Source organism: Mauremys mutica, chromosome 5 (genome assembly GCF_020497125.1).
Source record: "Mauremys mutica isolate MM-2020 ecotype Southern chromosome 5, ASM2049712v1, whole genome shotgun sequence".
Taxonomy (NCBI): domain Eukaryota; kingdom Metazoa; phylum Chordata; order Testudines; family Geoemydidae; genus Mauremys; species Mauremys mutica.
Genome location: NC_059076.1, coordinates 101,384,096 through 101,405,793, shown reverse-complemented (window position 1 = coordinate 101,405,793; position 21,698 = coordinate 101,384,096). Strand labels below are relative to the sequence as shown.

The window sequence follows — 21,698 nt, the reverse complement described above, 5'->3', positions numbered from 1 at the left end:
GTTGCCCTGGAAATGACATTCTCTCACTTCCATGCGAGCTGTCACAAACATACACAGTCTTGTGGATGATTGTTGCCAAAAAAAAATGATGATTCTGTTGTGTAAATATTTAAACAATTATCAGACTGGGCTAATTGGGATAACTTGTCAGCTGGACAAAGCAGTGGGTCAAAAAGAAGCTAAGGTTGGAACTTTACAAGGCAGTGCTTGTAGTACATAGGCTTGGCTAGTTCTCAGTAGTAGGTAGCACTGCTGACAATACTCCTATCTGTTTATAAGAATATCTCATGGCTTTAAAATTTTTTCTAATATTTTTAAGCTGTTTTGTGTTTAATTTTATTCTACTTTTTATGGAAGTTAATCAATATTACTAATTTGGATAGAAAGTGAAACAAAACTGGTGTGTAGAAATTTCTAATTAGGCTGTTAACACAGAAAAGTGTCCTGTCTGCAAAACCAGATCAGCAAAAGCTAATTAGGAGGAGTCTACCTACTGGTAAATACTTATTTACATTTTAAAGACAAACATAAGGTCCTGCCAATCTTTGTAAGCCCTCCCAGCTATCTGCTCCTCACCACATTCTGGTTCATTCCAGAATAAGGAGTGGTACAATGTGACAAAACTGCCCAGAAAACAGAGCCTTCTCTAACTCCACCTCTTAAAAACAAACAAAATGCCTCCCAATAGAGCAGGTGCTTAGTAGCATCTGTTAAGGTCTCAGTCCTGTAAACACCTATGCATGACAGTAACTTTATTCACAGGAACAATCCCTTTAAAGTAACGTGTTCACAGAATTAGGCCCCTGATTGGGCATTGACGCTGCCTCTGGGTACATCTTCCTTGCAGATTTAACCCAACACCCTCTAATTTGGGTGTTGCCGTTAACCTGGCTCCCATCCCTAGGCAGCGCATGACTCTTGCATTTGAGGAGGCTATGTGCAAGTGCAGAAGCTCCCTAGAAGGGGGGGGGGCACTGGTGCCCAGACTGTGACCCCACCCCCACTCTGCCTCCTCCCCCTGAGGTGCTGCCCGCGCTCCACCCTCCGCTCTGCCCCGAGGCCCCATTCTCACTTGGCCTCTTCTCCTGATGCCCCCCCACCTGCTGCTCGCTCCTCTCTGCCCCCTTCCCTGAGGCTCAATTCACCACTTGCTTCTTTCCGTCCCCTCCCCCGAACTCTCTGCTGCTTGCTCCTTTCTACCCACTCCTGTCTTAAGGGTGAATGACGGGGGAAGGGGGTAGAGAGGGGCAAGTGGCAGGTGGGGAGAACCTAGGGGGAAGAGGTGGAGTTGAGGGCGGGTAGAGGCGGAGCGAGGGCGGGGCCTTGGGGGAAGAGACAGAGTGGGAGTGGGACCTTGGGGTGGAGTGCGGGCAGGACCATGGTCTGGGTGCTGGTGGCCACCCCATTTCTCAGGAGCTTCCGGAAGTGGTGCTCCAAAGGTAGCAGGCCAGCATACCTCCAGAGGGAGGTGCGCCACATCCAGCATTTCTTGCCCCGTTTGGAGAGGCTTAGCCTCTCCAAGCCTCTTATACTCGCCGCTCATGCTCCCATCAATACACAATCCTCTTGCCCAAGTTTTGTGTTGCTTTGAACCTGAGCTAGCTGGCCTGCCCTGGGGTATAGGCTAAAGTCTGAGTTAGGCTTTCACATGGTCTGGTAATCCACCCACTTCGTAATGAGTAGCAGGCTAAAGCACTTCATTGCTGATAGTCCTCCAGTGCCTTTCCACAATTCTGTCTGCGTGCCCAGAACAACAGACAAGTTCTCCCACAATTCATTGGGAAAGAATCATAGATCAGATCAGTTACTGCAGCACAAAGAATCATGGGATATGCTCCCAGTAGCCCATGTGAAACAGACAGGAGTGCAGCGCCAGTTAGGACACAGTAACTTGGGTTTGGCTTTGCAGTGCTGGCACTGCTGCTCGTATCTGGGCTAGGCTAATCCGGGAGCTCAGACCTGGGTGCCAATCACCCAAGCTACCTGGGCAGTGAAGTCATATCCTTTGTGTGTGTGTGTGTGTGTGTGTGTGCTGTGCACCCTTAAACTGGTCAGTAGCCTTAGGTAACTAAATAAAATGATACACCTCTACCCCAATATAACGCTGTCCTTGGGAGCCAAAAAATCTTACCGCGTTATAGGTGAAACCGTGTTATATCAAACTTGCTTTCATCTGCCGGAGCGTGCAGGCCCCCCTCCTCCCTGGAGTGCTGCTTTACTGCATTATATCCGAATTCGTGTTCTATCGGGGTAGAGATGTACCTAAAAATGCTGAATTTTTAAGAGTGATCTCTGTCTATGAAATGTTTCTTCGTATTCTGATACAATCTAGTGCTACTCATTAGAATCCCTTTGCTAAAGTTCTGCCATGATGTCTATTATAAAACTATATTTGGATGTTTCTTATAATACGTGTCTCTGAGACAAGATATAATGGTCAAGTTCTTGGCCTAGGCATGAAACTACAAATTGATCTGCCTTGGAGGCAAAGGGTTTATGTTCAGGAAGTCCAGAGGACAAAGGTGCTATTGTTGTTTGTTTTTAAATATGGGTTTTAAAATAATTATTTCTTCCTTTTTACAATGTCTTTTTAAATACAAATCACTACAGTGTCTATTGCCCATTTTCTTAATGTTCTGTTAAACTAGCACTTAATTCCCTACAAACACGTATTGGCTCCACCTCTCCTTCTCTTGAACCTCAATGAGTGACTTGCATTGCAAATATTTTTACTATGGCTGTCGATTAACCACAGTTAACTCACACGATTAACTCAAAAAATTAATCGTGATTAATCGCACTGTTAAACAATAGAATACCAATTGAAATTTATTAAATATTTTGGGATACTTGTCTACATTTTCAAGTATATCGATTTCAATTACAACACAGAATACAAAGTGTGCAGTGCTCACTTTATATTATTTTTTATTACAAATATTTGCACTGTAAAATGATAAACAAAAGAAATAGTATTTTTCAGTTCACCTCATACAAGTACTATAGTGCAATCTCTTTATCATAAAAGTGCAACTTACAAATGTCGTTTTTTGTTACATAACTGCACTCAAAAACAAAACACTGTAAAACTTTAGAGCCTACAAGTCCACTCAGTCCTAGTTCTTTTTCAGCCAATCGCTAAGTGAAATAAGTTTGTTTACATTTACAGAAGATAATGTTTCACACTTCTTGTTTACAGTGTCACCATAAAGTGAGAACAGGCATTTGCATGGCACTGCTGTAGCCCACGTCGCAAGATATTTACATGCCAGATGCGCTAAAGATTCATATTTCCCTTCATGCTTCAACCATCATTCCATGCTGATGACAGGTTCTGCTCGATAATGATCCAAAGCAGTGCAGACCGACGCGTGTTCATTTTCATCATCTGAGTCAGATGCCACCAGCAGAAGGTTGATTTTCTTTTTTGGTGGTTTGGGTTCTGTAGTTTCTGCATCATAGTGTTGCTCTTTTAAGACTTCTGAAAGCATGCTCTACACCTCATCCCTCTGAGATTTTGAAAGGCACTTCAGATTCTTAAACCTTGAGTTGAGTGCTGTAGCTATCTTTAGAAATTTCACATTGGTATCTCTTCACATTTGCATTGAAAGTGTTCTTAAAACGAACAACATGTGCTGGGTCATCATCTGAGACTGATATAACATGAAATATATGGCAGAATACAGGTAAAACAGAACAGGAGAGATACAATTCTCCCCCAAGGAGTTCAGTCACAAATTTAATTAACACATTTTTTTAAACGAGCATCATCAGCATGGAAGCATGTCCTCTGGAATGACAGCTGAAGCATGAAGAGGCATATGAATCTTTAGTGCATCTGGCACGTAAATATCTTGCAACATCAGCTACAACACTGCCATGCAAATACCTGTTCTCACTTTCAGGTAACATTGTAATTAAGAAGTGTGAAACATTATCTTCTGTAAATGTAAACAAACTTGTTTCACTTAGCGATTGGCTGAAAAAGAACTAGGACTGAGTGGACTTGTAGGCTCTAAAGTTTTACATTGTTTTATTTTTGAATGCAGGCTTTTTTTTGTACATAAGTCTACATTTGTAAGTTGCACTTTCATGATAAAGAGATTGCACTACAGTACTTGTATTAGGTGAATTGAAAAATACTATTTCTTTTGTTTTTTACAGTGCAAATATTTCTAATAAAAATGAATGTAAAGTGAACACTGTACACTTTGTATTCTGTGTTGTAATTGAAATCAATATATTTGAAAATGTATCCAAAATATTTAAATAAATGGTATTCTACTATTGTTTAACAGCCAGATTAATTTTTGTAATCATGCGATTAATTGTGATTAATTTTTTAATCATATGACACCCTAATTTTTACCCATATGGATGAGGGATTTGGCCTTTGTTAAGAAGGCTCCATTCAGGATCATCCTTTTAGATTATAAACTGTGTGGGGCAGGAACGTATCATGTTGTTTGTCTGTAAAGTACAATGCATGCTCAGGCTGCTGTATTAATTCCAACATAACTTTCACTAAATCTGAGGAATGTTTAATGTGGATGACAGAAAGAGTAATGTAAAAAGAACAGTAAGTATGATATTTTGCAGGGCCGGCTTTACACTGATTCCCCCAATTCCCCGGAATCAGGCCCCGTGCCTAAGAGGGGCCTGCGCCTAAGAGGGCCCCACCCGTTAGGCGTCTTTTTAAGTTTGTTTGTTTTGTTTTTGTTTTTGTTTTTTTTACTCACCCAGCAGCGGGGTAGGAGGGGGTCTGCTCCGGGGCTTCAGCGGCATTTCGGCGACGGGGGGCCCGCTCTGGGGCTCGAGCGGCATTTTGGCAGCAGGGGGTCCTTCGGTGCTACGGAAGACCGGGAGTGGATCCCCCTGCCATCTAAGTGCCGCCGAAGCCTTGGACCACCACCGAGTATTCAAATCGGGCCCCGCTCTTCATAAAGCCGCCCTGACATTCTGGATAAGTGTTTTGTAAGAGCAAAAGAGTTGGTGTCTCAGAATTTACCAAGACATTTTTCAACTATTTATCTGATAATCTAGTCTCATTTGTTTCTTTGGGCAAAAAAAAGTCATTATCGTTTGCTTGCAGATATTTAAAATGGAAATGTTCAGTTTAATGGGGCTGTTCCTTGGGGTTCTTCAGGTCTGTATATTTCTTTCATGCTGTGAACATTGGTTCATGCCCTCTTTGCTCAGATGTGACGCAATATAGAACATGCAAGGCAAGGTAGAATTGGGCTCATTATATTCTTGTAGCTGGCCCATATTCAAGGCCCTTCATTTTGGTATTTTCCAGTTTGCTCTGAAAAATTCCCGAGTTTTGAAGAAGCTGATGTGTGGGTTTTACCATTTTTTTCCCACCCAAATTTCACCCCAAACCAGCAGTTTTTTCACAGAGGAAATGGATGCAGCCATGCTGAAGGGATGGGGTCAGGAGGGGAGCAGAAGGCTGCACCTTGTGAGTATTGACCCCCTGGCTGAAGAGAATCTCATCTGCTTCTGCTGCACCCCTACCCTCCTCGACCCTCTGCCTGCTGCTCTTCAATTTTAGTGTTTACAATTTTCACACTCTTTTTAAAATTTTAGAATGAACACTGATAAACTCCTGGGATTAAAAAACAAAACAAAAAAACCCTACTGAAAATAAAGGGCCTTACCCTTACTATACAGCCATAATATATCAAAGTATGCCTAAAACAGCTAATTGATTTAGTTACCATAGTGCCCAAAGGCCCACGTTAGGATTGTAACTCCACTGTGTTGTACTGTGCCAAGCACATACTTAGTAGTGGTCCTTACAGCTTAACTTGTGTTCTGCAATAAGTTTGTGATGTTGTTTATTTCCCCACAGCTTCAGAGAAGTCATATTAAAAAAACAAGTGCAATATGCTATTTACAGTTGTCCAGGGTACAACTGTCCAGTTGGACAGTTGTCCAGGGTATGAACACTTCAGTCACTTCATATCCAGTTGTGTTTCTAATTTAATAATAATATAACTACTTCCGGTGTCTTTTTAAGATGATAAATTCTTCAGTGTAAAAACTATCTGTATTTGTGAAATACTATATATATTTATAGTGCTAAATGAATAATAGTTCTTTCTAAAGTGAAGTTCCTGGCTGTGTAAGTTTCAGCTTGCAAAGGCTTTCTACTGAATCACTGAAGCCTTTTGGAGTGAAGTTCTTATAAGCATCTGCTTTCAGATCCATGTTGACCTCCAAATATAACGAACTGATTTCCAGCCAGACTGAATGACTAGCTGAGTCTAGTCTAGTCTAGACTAGTCCACTACATGCATCCGACGAAGTGGGTATTCACCCACGAAAGCTCACGCTCCAATACGTCTGTTAGTCTATAAGGTGCCACAGGACTCTTTGCTGCTTTTACAGATCCAGACTAACACGGCTACCTCTCTGATAGCTGAGCTTGCTACTTTATAACTCTTACCAGGGTATAGCCCAGAGGTGGTCAAACTGTGGCCTGTGGGCCACATCTGGCCCGTGGGACCATCCTGCCCGGCTGCTGAGCTCCCGGCCGGGGAGGCTATCCCTCAGTCCCTCCCCTGCTGCTCCCCTCCCCTGTAGCCATGCTGCTGCGTGGGGAGTACTCTGGCCCACCGATGCTGCACGGCTTGCGCTCGCCTACCTCACAGGCTTTCCAATAAGCCTGTCCTGCCGCTCTGAGCGGTGGGGTTGGATAAAGGGTAGGATGTCCTGGGGGGGCAGTCAGGGGACAGGGAGCAGGGGGCGGTTGGATAGGGGGTGTGGTCCCAGGGGGGTGGTTAGTGGTGGGGAGTGCCAGCGGGTGGTTAGGGGACAGGGAGCAGGAGGCGGTTCAGTGGGGTGGAGGTTCTGGGGGGGGGCAGTCAGGGGATGGGGAACGGGGGGTTGGATAGGTGTGGGAGTCCCAGGGGGCCTGTCGGGAGCGGGGGTGTGGATAGGGGTCGGGGCAGTCAGGGTTCAGGGAGCGGGGGGGGGAGGGATTGGATAGGGGGCTGTCCTGGGAGGGAGCAGGCAGGGGATGAGGAGCGGGGGGGTAGGATGGGTTGGGGGCTCTGAGGGGGGCAGTCAGGGAGCGGGAAGTGTGAGGGAGCGGATAGGGGGCAGGGGCCAGGCTGTTTGGGGAGGCACAGCCTTCCCTACCCGGCCCTCCATACCATTTCGCAACCCCTATGTGGCCCTCGGGCCAAAAAGTTTGCCCACTCTTGGTCTAGCCTCTACAAATCTAAATACAACATTTAAATCCCAGCTCAGTCCTCCTTCCATTGCTAACCCAAGTAGTCCTATTGAAGTCAGTAGTTCTACCTGTAAGAACAAGGCAAGCACAGTTTTGGGGGCCAGATCAGTGGCAAAACAACCATTAGGTTCAGTGGGAGCAGACTAGAGTTATTGGCCCCTTAGGTAACATGAGACAATACTACAGAGTGGTTTAAACTTTACATTTGACTATACAGTTCATCTTTATTTAGTTCTCTCGCTATCAGCTTTATAGTCTGAAATATCAGTTAGTTTTAAGCCATCTTGGTAAGAGGCTCAGGCCTGGTCTACACTGAAAACCTAGATTGACCTAGCAACATTGCTCAGGGCTGTGAAAAATTTCATGCCTTTGGTCAATCTAACCCCACTGTAGACTCAGCTAGGTCAACAGAAGAGTTCTTCCATTTAACTAGTAACCACCTTTTGAGGGGATGGATTTACTACAGAAACAGAAAAACCCCTTTGGTTGCTGTAGTGCTGGTACTGTAGACATACTGCAAATGTGATGAAATGGCTATTTTAGGAATGCACATTAGAGATGAATGTGATTGAGAATACTCAGTCTGCAATTCAGCACTGAATTCCCCAGACACCAGTGGCTTTTGGGAAAACCCAGCCAATGCTGAAATAGCACTTGAGCAAAAGAAATAAACAAATATTATTCACTCCCTAGCCTCTGCAGACAGCCTCCTTTAGCTTCTGCTTCTTGGATCATCCACAACAACAGTACGAATTACATGAAGGGATGTTGGCCATATCAACATTTTGGGGATCATCACTTTTCACCTTCCTCTGCTCCAGCCTCACAAAAAGGCCATGCAGGTTTGCCAGGTCCAGCATCCATCAGTGTCATTTCACAGGATTGCAGGAATGTTGCAGCTCATATTTCTCCTCTTGAGAATCTAAAAGTCTCATCGTCTCTGAGAAGCCTCTACCCTAAAAAGATGTTGAGAATACACTGATCTCTGTGTCAGCTAGTAAACCCTTGCATTCTCAAAAATCAAACACTTATGAAAAGACATCTCAAAGGTTGATGGACTTGGGGCAGTATGTGTGGCACAGGCATTGGTGAGAGGATGTAGGAGGTAAATCTTCAGCAGAGATCCCGTTAACCAAACTACAGCCTGAAGTAAACTTATTTTACCAAGCCAGATGCCCTTAAAACTAGCAAGTTAGAGCTGGAATACCGATGGACCTATAAATGGCAGAGGTATATTATCAATACAAAAAAAGCTGAGTTCCTTTGCTTTCTTGGCATACAGAGATATGCAAAACCTGTGAGGGGACATGCCCTAAACAGATCTTATCAATTAACTCAGATGCACAGGATAGTAATTCAAGGGAGAGAAGCTGTGAAGACTTATGCTTTGTCTACACTGTACTTTCATTGTTAAAACTTGTCGCTCAGGGGTGTGAAAAACACCCCCAGCCCACCACACCCCGAACGACAGACAAAAGTTTTAATGATGAAAAGTGCCCGCGTGGACAGTGCTTTGTTGGCTGGAACCACTCTCCTGTCAATGAAGCTACTGCTCTTCATTGGGGGTGGTTGTATTTTGTTTCTGGGAGACCTTTCTTGCAGCAAGAAAGGATTTGCAGGAAGATCTTTCAAAAGCTGTGAAGTTGCTTCCCTAAGAATAGGGAAGAGGTTAATAGGTATCTTTATCTGGTAAGGTTTTTATAACAGATATTCTGTCTCAGTTTCCACCATGTCCTTTTCTGTGTCATGCTACTGAAAGGCTGAGCCAATATTCTTGGGTCAGTTGGCTAGGTGCTCAGATACTATGGGCATGAGCATAGACTAAAACCCTATATAGACTAGAATAGAACCCATTCAGTGGAGTTAGAACAAGATCATACACATACCTAGTAAGCATTGATTAGAGTAAATGGACTTCCTTTAAGGGTAACTTGCAAAGGAGTTTCTTTAAATTGGGTTTCTGCCATCTCTATTGTTGGTTTGAGGTTTCTTTAAGGCCTGAAGAGTTTATTTTTAAATTTGTGGGGGGAGGGTAGGCATTATTTATTTTATAACTATTGGGAATGTGAAATCTGGTCTTGTGGAGGCAATCTTGGGGTTTTGTAAACTGTGACCAGAATAGAAGAGAGAGAAATTTTGAATCTTTAGTAGAGACATCCTCCAGTGTATGATAGGTATTAGAGCTAAATAAATTATACCAAAACCAAACCAGTCTGAAAAACATTCTTTACCCAGAGTCTGTGGTGACTGGAAAACCAGGGTAAGTCTAGGTATACTCTACGCTCCCCTAAAGCCTTTAATTCGATGTGCTAACTCATGTAAAACAACAAACTGGCCTGTCTTCACTAGGATTTTACCTTGTCACAGTTAACTTGAGTTAAGAACATACCTTTTTCCTGATGAAGACAAAGTTTTTCTCACTTCCCCAGTCCGACTGCCAGGCGCCAAGAATTGCCAGATTTGGCAGGTTTCAGGCAAACAGGATTTTAGACTGCAGATGTGCTCCAAAATTCCAGGGGATAGGTAAAAAAAGTGCACACACACATTCAGTAAATATACCACAGAATAGGCAACACTGAGCTAAGTGAACAACCCTTTTCTATCAGATTGACTGTGACTTCAAGGAGCTTCGTCACCAAGAAGTGTTACGTTTTGTTAGATTTTAGGAGCTGCCTCTGCACATTTGTTGGCTCATAGGTCTGCTGCTATAGCACCAATCAGGTGAGCTCACTGAAGCTGTTGTCATGAAAATGTAGATGGTTCCAACTTCTCTTGAAATGTTGCATACTTCTCTCTTTTTATTTCTTTGGGTCTTTCTACAGCCCAAACCTCCTAAAATGCAACCAGATATACATAGAAGAAAAAAATGTCTTGCATTTTTTAAAGTATTATGTGTACAAGCTCTATTTTTAAAGACATATTGGTAGTTATCAGAGTTTTGACTTAAGAACATAAGAAAGGCCGTATTGGGTCAGACCAAAGGTCCATCTAGCCCAGTATCTGTCTACCGACAGTGGCCAATGCCAGGTGCCCCAGAGGGAGTGAACCTAACAGGCAATGATCAAGTGATCTCTCTCCTGCCATCCATCTCCACCCTCTGACGAACAGAGGCTAGGGACACCATTCTTACCCATCCTAGCTAATAGCCATTTATGGACTTAGCCACCATGAATTTATCCAGTCCCCTTTTAAACATTGTTATAGTCCTAGCCTTCACAACCTCCTCAGGTAAGGAGTTCCACAAGTTGACTGTGCGCTGCGTGAAGAAGAACTTCCTTTTATTTGTTTTAAACCTGCTTGAAAAAAAGACAGGAATTTCACATTTCAATTAACATCTCGGTGGGAATGTATCCTAGCAGCATTTCTCAAATGTGGCCACTATGGCTGCATTGTGCGGCCTCAGCCTGCCTGGGTGGTGATTGGGGGAGGGGGGCAAAGCATCATCCCCTCCCCCGCCCTTCCTGTTGCTCCTGGCTGCACCACCCTGCACAACGCTGAAGGAGCAAGGTGAGTTCTTGACCTATGTGGGGAGTGCAGTGCGGGTCAGGCTTCAGTCCTGGGGTGCTTGGGCGGTGGGCTCAGGAGGCAGGACTTAGGGAGCCTGGCTGCGCAGACCAGGTCACAAGTCATAGGGCTTCGGGTGCCAACACCCAGCTCCAGCCGTGATGTTTTGGGTGCTGACCCCTTGCTCTGGCCATGTGGCCAGGCCCACGGGGCTTCAGGCTCCAATCCCTGGCCGCGCAGCAGCAGGCTCTGATCCCTGGCTCTGGCCGAATGGTGACAACCACTGGCTGCGTGATCTGATCCCCAGCCCTGGCCGCTGACCCCGGGCGCTAGCCCTGGCCACCAACCCCTAGCTTCCAGCCCTGGATGCCAAACTCTAGCCCCGGCTGTGCGGCAGCAGGTACAGACCCTGGGCTCTGGCGAGTGCTGGTCCTGGGCATCAATCCCCAGCAGTGGTAGTGGATCCCTGGCCCTGGCTGCCGACCCCTTGCTCTGGCCTTGTGGCAGCGGCCACTGGTCCCAGGTGCTAGCCCCCCAGCTGCCACCGTGAGTGTCTGCCCAAGCTCTGGCGGGTGCTCGCCCCAGGCGCCGACCCCCAGCCCTGACCACACAGCAGCAGGTGCCAACCCAGGCTCTGGCACGTGCTGGCCCTGGGCACCAAGCCACAGCTCTGGGCACATGGCAGCAGGCTCTGACCTCAGCTCCAGCTGTGCAGCTCCTGCCTCCAGCTCCGGCTGTGCAGCTCCGCCCCTGGCTCTGGCTGTGGGCACTGATCCCCAGTTGCATGGCTGCCGACACTCAGCTCTAATCATGGGGCTCGCCACCCACCACCATCACCCCTGGTCCCTACTCCCTCCCCTGGCCCTGCATCCAAACCCCTCCCCCATTGCCACTGGATCCTACTGTCTTAATGGCCCTGCATCCATCACCCCTGGCCCCTGCTGATTCCCTCTCCAACCCATCCATCCAGGGTTTAATATGTCCTGGGGCTTGCTGCGAAAAGTGATATTAACAAACATGCAAATATCACTTTTCACAGTATTGTTTTTATTATTGAGTCTGCAAAAAAAAAATAAACTCACATAAGTACATTGCAATAATTTCAATGTCTATATGTGCATATGTATTTATTTTTCCTAAAGTTAATAAAGTATTTTAGGAAAAAGTGTCAATGTGGCCACCAGCAACAGTTGGTGACTGCACTCTGAGGCCACCAAAAATGTTGTTGTGAGAACCCCAGCTATAGGGTACAGCTAGATGGGGAAATGCCTGACTATTTTATTTGGTATGTATTCTTAAAATAGAGGTAGTAGGACACACTGGAACAGAATTCAGACGTGCATTTTTGATGAGAGAACCTATTTTTAAAGAGCCATTGCTGTCTTTTGTTCATGGAGTACAGTGTAGTATGTGAAGGTCTGTATTGTATTTTTATTTGTATTCTTATAATACCTAGAAACCTGTTTTACTAAGGGCTATACAAACACAGAACAAAAAGACAGTCCTTTCCCCAAAGAGCTTACAATCTAAGAAACTGTATATTAAAGATGGCAGAATTGCAATAGGTTTATCTCTGTCACAAGTTTGGTATTGTAATAGTGTAGTTACTATCTCCCATGCACAATTAAAAAAAATTCACATCCATTGGCTTGATAGTTATGGCTTCAAAACTTGACAATGCTTACCATTATGATGTCATTCTTTGGTGTGGGAGACATGTCCTCTCCTTCTGATCACTCTGGCTGACTGTAGACATTCAGGGAGTATTTCCACTGGCTTGAATGGTCATTGGATCAGTTCATTGGTTCATTTTTGGGGGATTCTACTTTAGCATCAAAGGTCCTATACCACTTTATCTCTGCCAAATGAGAGCTTTAATAGCCAGGCCATCACTTTCAAAAGTGATTTTTGGATGCCTTTCTTTTTTGGGTGCTTGACTTGAAGCACTTGAAACCTGATTTTCGAAGATGCTGAGCATTCAAAACTGCATTTGAATTCAATGGAATATGCAGTTTTTAAGTACAGTAGTCTTAGGAAAAATCAGGAAGGTCAGAATTTAGGGTGGAATTTTCACGGCAGCCTAAGAGTGAGCTGCCCAACTCCTTCTGAATGTCAGTGTGCTCTGGGTGCCTAACTCCCTTAGGTTCCTTTGAAAATTCCAGCCCTAATATTTTACAGAACAAGAAAAATAGCATAAAGGAAAACTTGTGATGTTTTAAGAGACTTGAAATGTTCGAAAGGGGAATGTCTCTTAATCTTAAAAAGGGAACAGAGATTGAGAATTTCTTTTGTGCATCAGAGTTGGAGTATTATGTAGATCAAAGGAGGTATCTATTAAGGGGCAAATATAAACAAATTATGGGAGTTTCAGAGATTTTATAGTCAGAAGTGAAAATTTATTATTTGAAGTATATGGACAAATGTGTTTGTTTTATTTATCAGTAGTCAACAATGTATTCCTCTATCATTCAGTTTATTTGGAGAGACGCGTTCGGAGGTCCCACTTTCCCCACCTATCCATCAGCTCACCGAACACACACTTAATAGCTCTTTCTATGCCAGTCAGCCCTTTATCCAATGTGGGGACACCTTTAACTCAAAATCCAGTTATTTTGGTACCAATCACACTTTCCTGGTTTTTTTTGTTTTTTTGTTTTTGTGTTTTTAGCGTGTTGGGAAGGGTTATTTTTGTTTTGAAGTTTCTTTTCTCTATGGATGTCATGTGTGAAAGACTCACACAGAAGGAGAAACAGTTGCTGTCAAATACAAAAAGTTAAAAGAAAAAAAGAAATCTATATTCTAATCTCTCAAGTAGTCCTAAGTGGTATTTGTCACAATAGAAAGTTTTTTAAAAATGGTAACAATTGTAATATTTACGTTGATATTGCCCCTTTAAAACCCCAGCTGATGAGCTGGGTGCCTCTTTACATCTGCACTGTAAATAGGTGTGTGGTAGAGCCACATGCACACATCTTTCCGCTCTCTTTTTGCTCTGCAGGATGTTTGCCAACTTATTCCTTTCGTTGATCTGTGAAAAAGAATAGAGCAAGTCAAGTCCTTGATGTATGTTTAAGCTGATCACTCAGCTTGTCCTATGGGATTTTTAAGACAGTTGCACACTTTAATTGGAAGGAGGGGTGGTGTGGTTTTCTCGCCATCAGTGATGTGTGGTGGTGGTGGGATGGACTTACCCTCTTGGTGAGTGATCTTCAGTAAGGTACCTCTCCTGAAATAATTTGAGAGCCCTGCTTGAGAAGTCTCATCATGTGGCCTGGCCATGTCACTGTCATGTACCATCTCCTTGAGAACTACAGAAATAGTTTACATTAAATGGGAAAACATCATTAGGGAAGTAATGTATTTTTAACTGTCTTTGCTAATGAAATTTAGTTGCTGACAACAAAGAGGGGAGTGGGGACCATGGCTAGCCTCCTCTTTGTGGCCATTGTGGTTACGTTTTTCTCAGACAGTTGAATAGTTCTCATTCAAGTCACACAATGAAAGATTTAGGTTAAACAGCCCTGCTGAATCACAAGGATGTCAGTAAGTTTTCTTGGACTCATTTCAAAATGCAAAATATCGTTCTTTCTCTGTGGTGTTGGTTAAAATTTCCCTACAAATTCCTGGCATAACAAAATGTTTTGCTTGGAGAGAAGTACTTGTTTCACTAAATACATTATTTTCTTTCTTCTTGCCTTAATGCACTATGGATTAATACATAGTACACATCAATAATTTAAAACAGCTCTTCATAAATGCCTAGATATCATAAGTGATGAGCACTTCAGAAAGGCGCATTTAGGTGCTTTGTGAAACTAAATTTGCAGACACTCCTTTTTTTTTTTTTTTAGGTTATTTTCAAGTCAAAGTAACTTTCAGAAGTTTATAAGTTGGGTGATTATCCTGTAATATTTTAGAAATATTTAATCCTAGACAGCAGCCTCCTATGAAAAGCATGGATTACTTGTAAAAATAAATTTAAATGAGTGTTTTTAATATTAAAATGCTTGATTAAAGGTCAATAACTTGTTACATCATTCTTCTTTCCAAAGAAACATTCTTGTAAAAACATCTGATGCATTTTTAACCCTTAAAAATATTTCATTTTATTTAACACCACTAAAAGACTTACTAGTGCAGTACTATTTACAAGAAGGTGGTTGGTTCTTTTAAGTAAAACCGAAGGGACTTTTCAAGATGGTTTTGCCCTTGTGAAATAATCTGTTCTTCAGTCATTGTGTGATTAACCAGTCCTTTTGGGAGTCTTGTCCTTCTCTGCAGAGACCTGAGGAAGTTCAAATGTGCCACTTAAGTGACCAAGCAGTAAACACTTCCTTGCCTGCAGGAGAATTTAAATATTGATAGACAATAAAACTATCTAGCTGCTAGTTTTATTCCTCATTGTGTGGGGAAACTTCCTGTAATTATGTCACCCTAAATTCTGACCGTCCCAATTTTTCCTAAGACCACTGTACTTAAAAACTGCATATCCCATTGAATTCAAATGGAGTTTTGAATGCTCAGCATCTCTGAAAATCAGGTTCCAAGTGCTTCAAGTCAAGCACCCAAAAAAGAAAGGCATCCAAAAATCACTTTTGAAAGTGATGGCCTAGCTATTAAAGCTCTCATTTGGCAGAGATAAAGTGGTATAGGACCTTTGATGCTAAAGTAGAATCCCCCCAAAATGAACCAGTGGACTGATTCAATGACCATTCAAGCCAATGGAAAGACTCCCTGAATGTCTACAGTCAGCCAGAGTGATCAGAAGGAGAGGACATGTCTCCCACACCAAAGAATGACATCATAATGGTAAGCATTGTCAAGTTTTGAAGCCACAACTATCAAGCCAATGGATGTGAATTCTTTTTAATTGCTCATGGGAGAGAGTAACCCCACTATTAAAATACCAGACTTGTGACAGAGATAATCCTATTGCAATTCAGCCATTTTTACAGTTACTTAGATACAAACACAGAACAAAAAGTGTGAGAAATACCTGGGAAAATATTAAATGTTCATATCTGAGTAACTAAGGTTTAAATTTTAATCTGTTACATGGGTTTAAATCTGGAGTTACGCCACTGGCTTTAGTGTGCTAAATTTGGATTTACAGCAGTGTAACTGGGAATTGGACCGAGGTTGCTGGGTGAGAGAAGAATGGTCTCTGGCTTCCCTACTCCTACAAACCCATTTGTATATTTCACTTTTTAAAAAGTCAGTTCGTGTCCTTAGGGCCTTAATTCTATAATATTTGTTAATGATATTTAGGGAGGTGATGTGACTTAGGCTATGTCTTCACTGCAATGGTTCGCTTGAATTACTAGTTAGGTCTGGGCTATACTAAAGACTTACATCGGTATAACTGCATCATTCAAATTTCACTTTTTGCTACTACTGTATATCAGACTCGGATTTGTTTTTGTCCTCATCCAGAATAAACACTAACAAACAATTAGTGCAAATCATCAAGCCCGCACCGAATTATTGTGTGCCAGGCTAGTGCGGGGTAGATTCACACCCTAGCTTGCCACAAACTGAATTTTCACCGGAGACAAGCCCGTGGTGGGGTAAAAGAAGGAATACAATTCTAGTTTTTAAGAAACAGGTTTCTGTAAGACCTGTTACAGAAACATCACCTGGAGAGATAAAAATAGTTCAGCAATTAACACCTTGTTTAAACTCCTACAAACGTGTTCAGGGATGTGTAGGACCAAATAAAGCATGGTCCCTGATCCAAGGAATGCATAGTATCCAAGTACGTGATCATGTAAGCTCTCTATATATGGTCTATTGGGATGTTTCACAAGAGGAGATTTTGCAGGATGGTCCCCCGGAAAAGCAGATCAGATGCCCAAAGCACTTTGGACCTGATCCAAGATTCACTGAAGTCAAAGTGAATCTTTCCATTGACGTCTATAGGTTTTGGATTAGGCTGTATGTGACTAGGAGATGGCCAGAAGCGTGCAGCAATTTTGGGCATGTGCACTGTATTTATATTTAAAATGTTTAGTAGAGTTTGGGGGTCTGGTACTTCAGGCTTCATGGAAAAAGTGTACTTTGAGGGGAGCCTTAAAGGACGAAGGTGAAAGTTGGATCACATCAGTAATGTTATCTATCAATCAAAACCAGCAAAAACCCCACCAAGTCTTTCCTATTTTAGTATAACCCAGAGTACAGTTTTGTTCTATTTCTGGTCTTGTTTATAGTGATCAGTAAACACTTACTTAAGACATTGTTTTTTTAGAAGGGACAGGAAACCTTTTGAGTCAGTTTAAGTTTCATGGAGTACTCTCTGCTCACATGACCATATAAAAAGGGTAGTCTTTGGAATGTAGTTCTCATCAGTTACATGGAAAATTCTCACGCTCAAGTCGCTAGTAGTATTAAAAGGATTGTGATCTGAGAAAGCACGTACTATATCGGTCTGGTTTATTTAGCAATTTTATTAAGCCGTCATTTATAACAGACTGAAAATTTACAATTCCCATTATGACTTTATATGGTAACCAAATAAAACAGGAGTATTTGTTGGGTACACAGTACTTACTGAATAGTGGAGTTTATGCTATTGCTGTCTTACATCACTATTTGTGCTATGACAGGCTAACATATTCCTTGATCTGTGATGATGTACTCTCTTTGGTCTTGTCCACAGAAAAGAATTTTAGAAAAATAAGCTATCTTTGCTAACATTGGTGCAGTTCCACCGCAGGCAGCAATGATGGGTGTCAAGAGCTGTTGTAAAGAGCTGCAGAGAGGAAGCCATTTGCAATGCACAACAAGAAGTTTTACAAAACTCAGGAACTATGCTACTAGTGCTAACTAGGTGATGGCACCTTAGTTAGTAAGTATTTACATAAATACAGATACAGAGCACTCTTTTTACCGTGGGAACTCTAGTGCAGGCAATGCATCAGCAGCAGCTGCTGGCATCTTAATCACATATACCAGTGTAATTAGTTAATCATAAACTTCCCTCCTTTGAAAAGTTCTGGCCACCCACTCCACTTCTCTCTTTCCATCTTGTGAAGCCAGTATTACTGATCTATATGTTGTATCTGAGGCCAAGTCAGAATCTTTGAGGGAAGATCAAATTGTGTGAGTAGTTTCCTGAGGACTCATGACAACTACCATCCCTGGAAAACAAAGGATTTCTGCAACAGCAGAGCCCCGTGGTAAAAGCCCCTATTTATTTGTCACTGATGGAAATTCAGTTTACATTATGCTTATCAAAGTAAATGAAAATATCTAAGGGCCAGATCTTGCCCTGTCCAGCTGGAAGATTCTGGTGGGTAAGTCTCTGCTCTAGGCATTCTGTTGGCAGGACAGGATTTGATCAGACTAGCCTAGAGGATAAGCTGCTGTTTCAGAAAGCCAGACTTGAGCTGCTGGAGCCATCTACCCAGGGCTGTCCGTAGGCATACGCAGCTGCCTAGGGCACCATGAAATTTGGGGCACCAAATTGCCCCAAATTTCATGGTGCCATGGCAGCTGCGTGCTGCATACGCGGCAGCACCAGCCCTGGTGACCAGCCCTATCCCTCATCCGGCCCCCCCACCAAGGGGCAGGGCCATCCCTACGGAGGTGTGGGGCCCTGGACAACTCCCTCTGCTCTGCCTCTTACCCTTCTTCCCTGGTCTGCCCCCATTCCACTCCTTCCCCCAGCGATGCCTCACTCACTGGCAGCGGCGGGAAATGGAGCAACCCGGCCCCAGCCCGCTCTATTCCGTCAGCCCCCAGCTGCGGTGCTCTGCTTCACGCCACCAGTGAGTGCGGGAAAAAGATCGCCCCCCACACTCACCGCCGGCGGGAAGCAGAGAGATGCAGCCCCAGCCTGCTCCGCTTCCCTTGCCCCGGCCCCAGCCATGTCGCTCGGGTTGGGGAAAGGACTTCCCCCGGCTCTCACTGGCGGCGGGAAGCGGAGCGCCGTGGCTGGGAGCTGGCGGAGTAGAGCGGGCTGGGGCTGGGCTGCTCTGCTTCCCACTGCTGCTGGTGAGTGGGGGATCCCTTCCCCCAAACCCCTTCCCCCGAGCGAGGGAAGGGGAGCGGGCTGCTCCCGGCCCCCTGCTAATCCCCCGAGCCACTCTGGGCCTGTTGGGCCCTCAAAAGTGGCCCCCCACAGCTCCTCCTTCCCAGACCTTGGGGGGAGGTCGGCTAGGGGCGGCTCTCCATCTACCACATTTTGGTATATGTGAACCAGGAAAGGTATATGTGAACTAGGAGCCAGTGCTTTTCCTTGTGATCAATGCAGTCATGAGGATTCTTTGACTAGTGTAGAGGAGAGGTTCCCAGTATCTTTCCCTTCCATACAAGATTCTTAGGGAAGTGGTGGAAGACCAAAGACAGGAGTTATTTAGAACAGGACTGAACAGAACATTTAATTGCATACAGTAGGTAATAATCCTGCATGGGTTAGAATAGACTAAATGAACTCTTCTAGCTGTGATTTTGAGAGTGTTAATGTAACATCCCTAATAAAAAATAGGGATCACGCTAACAGTCTGTGAGGCTTTTTAAAAATGGATACAAATATCCTGTTCCTGCCCAAACTATTTAAGAGTTATAATGTGTAGCATCTTCTTGTGAAAAGTGGTTTATAAAAGTGCTAAGTCTTTAGTTGACAATAGGGACTTGCACTGGGCTTCCTCTGGGGTCCAGGGCAACAAGATCTGGATTTAAATAAATGAGATGGGGTTGCATCTGACTGCTGCTTTACATAGCCTGGGATGCAGCTGCCACATGGGTCTTTCACTGGAATCCCACAAGCCCCAGCAGGGTCTCTTCCTTTCCCCAGTTGCTGAGGTCCTAATTCTGGTCCTCTACACTCATCCTCCTTATATATCCCTACATCCCTTTCAATCCCTCATACTTTTTCTCTTAGCTTATTCCCATTGTCTTTGTTTTTCCCATACCCCTGCCATCCTTCCTTTGCCTTCTGATGCCTGCTGGACAGGTACATGATGAACCTTAGGCCTGGTCTACACTACAGAATTAGGTCAATGCAAGGCAGATTACATAGACCTAACTATGGATGTGTCCACACTTAGATTTCACTCCCGCTGATGTAACTGCCCTGCCACACCAACTTAACTCCACCCCCATGAGCGGCATTGAGTCATGGTCAGTGCACTTAAGTCAATGTAGTGTCACTGTAGATTGTGTACATTGTGTTGTGTACATTCACCATTACTGGTTTTCAGGAGCCATCCCCCAATGCTCCACGCTGACAGTACAATCGGTACAAGTGCTGCTGGTGAGTATGCGCACCGCCAAAGGAGTAAAGCATAGACATGCACGAGCAATATCATTACTATGGCGGTTGTATGCTGATTTAAGTTAGGTCAACTTAATTTTGTAGTGTAGATGTGACCTTAGTCTTGTGTAAAAGTGGAATGTAAACTCCTTGAGGCATGCACAGTGTTTATTTGTTGTGTGATAAGAACATAAGAATGGCCATATTGGATCAGACCAAAGGTCCATAAAGCCCAGTATCCATCAAGCCCAGTGACAGTGGCCAATGGCAGGTGCCCCCAAGGGAATGAACAGACAGGTTATCATCAAGTGATCCATGCTCTGTCACCCAATCCCAGCTTCTGGCAAACAGAGGCTAGGGACACCATTCCTGCCCATCCTGGCTATTAGGTCCATCAATGGCTATCTTCCATGAATCGATCTAGCTCCCTTTTGAACCCTGTTATAGTATTGCCTTCACAACACCCTCTGGCAAGGAGTTCTAGAGGTTGACAGTGCGTTGCGTGAAAAAATACTTTCTTGTGTTTATTTTAAACCTGCTACCTATTCATTTCATTTGGTGGTCCCTTGTTCTTGTATTAGGAGAAGGAGTAAATAACACTTATGCACTTTCTCTATATCAGTAATGATTTTTTAGACCTCTATCATATCCCCCCTTAGTTGCCTCTTTTCCAAGCTAAAAAGTCCCAGTCTTATTAATCTTTCCTCATATGGAAGCGGTTCTATACCCCTAATCATTTTTGTTGCCCTTTTCTGAACCTTTTCCAGTATATCTTTTTTGAGATGGGGTGACCACATATGCATGCATTATTCAAAGTGTGGGCATGCCATGGATTATATAGAGGCAATATGATATTTTCTGTCTTTTTATCTATCCCTTTCTTGATGATTCACAGCATTCTGTTAGCTTTTTTGACTGCCACTGCACATTGAGTGAATGTTTTCAGAGAACTATCCACAATGACTCCAAGATCTCTTTTTAGAGCGGTAACAGCTAATTTAGACCCCATCATTGCATATGTATAGTTAAAATTATATTTTCCAGTGTGAATTACTTTGCATTTATCAACATTAAATTTCATCTGCCATTTTGTTGCCCAGTCACCCAGTTTTGTGAGATGCTCCTAGTGCACTTTAGGTACTGTATAGATAAATGGTTCTGCCAGTAATATTTATTATAAGGAAACTTTAGTGCTTGGTGTACTTTCCATGAATGTGGAGCGCGGGTGTGGGGAGTGGGGTGGGGAAAAACATGCAACTCAAGGCTTATGGGAGGGAATGATTAGAGAGAAAATCCAGAGCCCAGTCATTGAGAGAGACACCTAGACACTAGGGATGCTGAAAGAGACATAGGTGATAGTTGTCAGTAAATTAGACATGAACTTGCAGTGCGATATGGCAGCAAAAAAGGCTAGTGCAGTTACTGGGCTGTATACACTGTCCTTGGATCATTGAGCAGGGAGGGAACAACCTATCATCTCTTGCCTACTCAGCTTTTGTTAAGTGCCTTGAAAACCTCTAATAAAATGTTACTATGGATTCGATTGCACTGTTCCAAGTGCAGTACATGCACTTGTGTGTAGAAAAGTAGGACAAACTGGAGGGGGCTCATAACAGAACAAATACAATCATTCAGGAGATGGATGGATTGATTTATGAAACGACTGAAAGTTGGCTCAAGGATGATTAACAGGGGAGGGGA

At 43.5% G+C, this 21,698-nt stretch overlaps 1 protein-coding gene across 5 annotated transcripts in view; it reads left to right on the top strand.

Annotated features, from left to right (window-relative positions):
* TBC1D1 (TBC1 domain family member 1) overlaps positions 1–21,698 on the top strand; it is a 192,101-nt gene that overhangs the window by 49,199 nt on the left and 121,204 nt on the right. The gene's annotated exons all lie outside the window — the stretch shown is intronic.